We start from the raw sequence: 4,809 nt of genomic DNA, 5'->3' as shown, positions 1-4,809 counted from the left end.
ATGAAACACATCTTCGTCCAAGTGACAAAATCAGAATCAATAGTTATAGCACTTATCGTACAGACAGATGCTTTGCTAGAGGTGGAGGCACTGCCATCTTTGTGAAAAGTAACATAAAACATAATTCAATAGCAGAACCCCAGACAGAACACATGGAAACTACAGGAATAGAAATACATATGGAAAACACAAGCAGCATTACGTTATATGCAGCCTACAACCCCCCAAATAAAAAACTCCTTGAATCTGACTTAGAGGTGATACTAAATACAGGCAGAGCAGTGATTATAGCCGGAGATCTCAATGCCAAACACTCAGTCTGGAACAGCAGAAACTCAAATATTAATGGAAGAATACTCAGCTCTTACACCACTTCAAGAAATATAACAGTAATAGGACCCACTGAACCCACACATTATGGAGCTACCGGTCGTCCTGATGTACTAGATATAGCTATATTAAAAAAACATAGCGCACAGCTATCAGATACAAGCAATCAACGACTTAAGTTCTGATCATAACCCCATCATATTACAACTAGGCACCATACAAGATATAACAGAAAACACCACCACATTTATAAATTGGAAACAACTTCCCTCAGCCTTCCAGGAAAACCTTGGTCCAATACCGCATATAACATCTGCTGAAGATGTAGAAAAAGCAGTGAAGACTCTTGAAAAACAACTGCTGACAGCTATAACGCAGGTAACAAATATAACCAAATGTACACCATCAAATAAACTTCCATAGGATATAAAACGTCTTATCCAAGAGAAAAACAGATTAAGAAGACAATATCAGAGAACAATGGACCCAGCGGAAAAACAAGCAATCAATAGAGCAACAAACCAGGTTCGATATGCCCTAAAGGACCACCGTAACCAACTCTGGAATAACAAAATTCTCCAATTAAACACAGAGGATCAATCAATATGGAAAATGATGAAATCACTCCGTTCAAAGCGTTTTACATTTCCTCCAATCCAAGGTGAATCTAATGTTGTCTACAACGACGAGGAAAAAGCTGAAGCATTTGTTGACTGTTTAGAAAAACAATGCAGCCCCAATTATATCAATACAGATATAAATTTCATAAGTAAAATTCACACCCAAGTGCGTAAAATAACTCAAAATGCCTCATTCCAATCCAATAACAAATCCGTGTCACCAACAGAAGTATATGATATTTTAAGAAAACTAAATAACAAAAAGGCTCCAGGTCCAGATGGAATAACAAATAAGGTACTCAAGTTACTTCTTCGCAAAGGGGTTATGCATGTAGTAGCCATCATTAATGCCATCCTCCGGCTAAATTATTTCCCACAACGATGGAAAATTGCCGACGTTTTCCTAATTCCCAAACCTGGGAAAAATACACAGTTTCCTGAAAATTACAGACCAATCAGCCTTCTTTCATGCATAGGTAAGATAGCCGAACGTGCTATTCTCACACGGCTTCAAGAGCCAACAGATATCAACCATATAATTCAAGATGAACAATTCGGCTTTAGGAAATATCACTCCACAACGCTACAAATTTACAGAGTTATCGAACATATAACCCAAGGGTATGAATGGCACCAACACACTGGCGCAGTTTTTCTAGACATCACTCAGGCATTTGATAGAGTATGGCATCATGGACTAATTTTTAAACTACACGAAGTTGGTATTCCATTGCCACTAGTGCTACTTATCAAATCATATCTACACAACAGAAAATTTAAAATAAAACTTCTCCATATACATGGCAGATCTCCCCAAACTGTCTCTAGCTATCACCGCTCTGTATGCCGACGATACAATCATTATAGCCAGATCCCTCCGTCCACACCTGGCCACAATCAAGCTGCAGAGAGCAGTCAATGAATTGGAGGATTGGTACACCAAGTGGCGTATCACAATTAATCCAAACAAAAGCTCTGCAGTACTTTTCACCAGACGTAAAGCAGAACCGAATACAAGCATACAAATGTTTGGTAAAATCATCCCTTGGCGCAATTCTACCAAATATCTGGGAATTCATCTTGATAGACGTCTAAACTTCAAGTCACATATGGATAGTGTTGCCACTAAGGCAAGTCAGACTATAGCACAGCTATATCCACTTTTGAACAGGAACAGCTTCCTAAGCATAAGCAACAAAATCTTACTTTTCAAATCGGTAATCAGACCGCAACTAACTTATGCCTCTCCAACCTGGGGTCACACGACTAAAAGCAACATCAACAGACTTCAGATAATACAGAATAAATGCCTAAGAATGGCATTTAATGCCCCATAGTTCATCAGAAACATCCAGTTACATCAAGAAGCCAATCTTCCAGATATTAAGACCTACATGACAAGCATTGCAGAGAAATTCTTCACAATCACGGATAATCACCCAAATCAGCTAGTTCGACAGGCAGCGGACTACAAGTCCTCAGATCGTTTCAAACATAAAAAACCGAAATCCTCCATCGCAAGAGAAAGCTGATACAGCCTCAATGCTCACAATGAGCGGGTAAATTACCCACAATAATCTCATCACCCACAATCTAAAATCCAGATGAAGGGATAAAGAGTCAAGGACTCAGTCCATCAACCAATTAAGTTCAAGTTCAAATCTTGTTATCGCTTCTCGGCCTTTTGGCTAAGATCAAAGCGTGTAGTGTCAGTTCTCGTCAGCTTAATATCTGACGGGCTTCTATTTGGAGTCGAGGTATTTAACTGATTTTTGGAATTTGGCAAAGTTAAAGAGCCTCTACTTAGTCACGGTTCATCAAGCTTTGCACTCATGCTTGGTTGAGCCCCATTTGAAAATAAAAGTCAGTGTATTAGTATATATTAATATAATATATATTATATTATATTAATATATAATATAATATATATTATATTATATTAATATATAATATAATATATATTAATTTAATATATAAAATTTCATATAAAAGTCAGTGGTATTTTAACTTGGCGTGGTTGACCGAGCCTACACATGTAAATCAACATCCAAAATACTAATTAATAATAATGATAAATGTAAATGTAGTAGTTGATAATTGCTCATGCAGTTAATCCGAAGAATGCTTTATGAAAACCCAAGGTGTATTAGATCGCAGTGCATTGTTTCGTGTAACGATAATTGAAAAAATATAATTCTTTTCATATTTTCAACAGTGACACTCATCATAATTCAGCCTTGTATCTATAATAAATAAATAATTATATGTTATTGTAACAAAATAAAATAAGATTTACAAAAAATAGTTCACCATGCACACGCAACAACAATAAACGTTTCAGAAATAAAGCGCAATAATAAGATACACTGCCCACACGGCAGTGTATCTAATGACGTAACGTGCAATGACAAGCGCAAACGATATCGCGTTAGATCGCAGTGCATTTGTTTTGTAATTTTACAAAACAATAAATTTGTTTTGTAAAATAATCTAAAGCGTTAATCGAACAATTCCAATTATTCAATCAATGTCAAAACATAAGCTGTAACCTTTAAAATGTATTGCATTTATATAATGTTGTACATTGCTATTATTTATAAACACAAACAAATTTTTTTTTTTTTTTCATTTTTTCCTTGGGGGTGCTGCAGTGTCGCAGTGCTTATGTATGGGCCGCCACTGAGTTAGTGTTAAAGGTTCCAGCTACTCCCTTCAAGGAATGACATGCATTAAACAATTTATATAAATCTGCCTAATAATGTTTTACTTTAACCCCCCCCACCACCACCTTCAGTTTAAAGCAAAACTTGCATTACTACAGTATTTCTTGTCTAACCTCATCCTTCATAATCTCAATGAGAATGAATGAATCAGTCCATTTCCACACCAACTCAGTTATATCTGTTACTACAGTATCTCCACCTATCACACTTTTGCAAAGCGATCACTTGGTAATTCAACTATTTTGTCTGCTTCAGTCACCTCCCTACCATCACCATTCATCAAAATATAGTCATTCTTCCTTTTACTTGGCACATATTGAAAGAACTCTTTGGGATCACTTTTAGCATATCTAATTTCCTCTCATACTCTGATTTTCCCTTCCTTATCATACAGATTATCATTCTGGCCTGTGCTCTGTATCACTCGTGCACTTGCCAATCACTTGACTCTTTAAATTCCCTCCATACACTTTTTTTTTTTTTTGCAGCTCCTGTTTAATGATACTATGCATCCGTTTAATTACCACTTGATTTATCCTTCAAATATATGAAATCTACTGCTATTTCCTTTAAACACTACCTTACCATTTTCCATGCACTACAAACATCCAACTCCACAATTTTTTATGCCATGATACTGATCCTCCAAGCAGTCTCCTGAATATGTTTTAACTACCAGCTGTGTCTGGTTCCACATATACTCCTTAACTGAAAATTTCACATTTCGCCACTTCACTAGTCAAGATCACACAATCACCAATAAGCAAATGTTTGGATACAATTACTAGATCAGCATTCTCAAACCCTGTTACCTTTCATCACAAGCTGCCTTGGGGTAATTATTCCTTAGTAGCTGTATATAAATTTCATTTCCTTCCCTCACGTGTCCTCCTTCCAATCATTTATTATTAAGTGCCTTCGTAGTGCAATTGGAAGAATGATGGCATGTTGCACCCTTCAATTGGAAAAGGCCTAAGTTCAATTCTGTTGTCATGAGAGGATTCTTTATACGGGTTTTTTTTTTCAATTGAAGGTGAGTTATCTGAACTCATACGGAGGTAGAAGGGTTTTCCCCTCCTGGAAACTTGGAGTTTTCATCCCACATATAGACAAATTGGCCTTCAGGACATATGCAA

At 36.5% G+C, this 4,809-nt stretch overlaps 1 non-coding gene across 1 annotated transcript; it reads left to right on the top strand.

Annotated features, from left to right (window-relative positions):
* The first annotated feature begins 2,618 nt into the window (after positions 1 to 2,618).
* LOC150096551 (U2 spliceosomal RNA) lies at positions 2,619 to 2,804 on the top strand. Its single transcript, XR_016549873.1, has one exon. It is a non-coding gene; the product is annotated as a U2 spliceosomal RNA (small nuclear RNA).
* Positions 2,805 to 4,809: the final 2,005 nt, after the last annotated feature.

The sequence above is a fragment of the Typopeltis vanoorti genome, chromosome 18 (assembly GCF_054136105.1).
Source record: "Typopeltis vanoorti isolate ZY-2024b chromosome 18, IOZ_Tvanoo_1.0, whole genome shotgun sequence".
Classification (NCBI taxonomy): domain Eukaryota; kingdom Metazoa; phylum Arthropoda; class Arachnida; order Uropygi; family Thelyphonidae; genus Typopeltis; species Typopeltis vanoorti.
The sequence above is the reverse complement of the archived record's forward strand: the minus strand, read 5'-3'. Positions and strand labels throughout refer to the sequence as shown.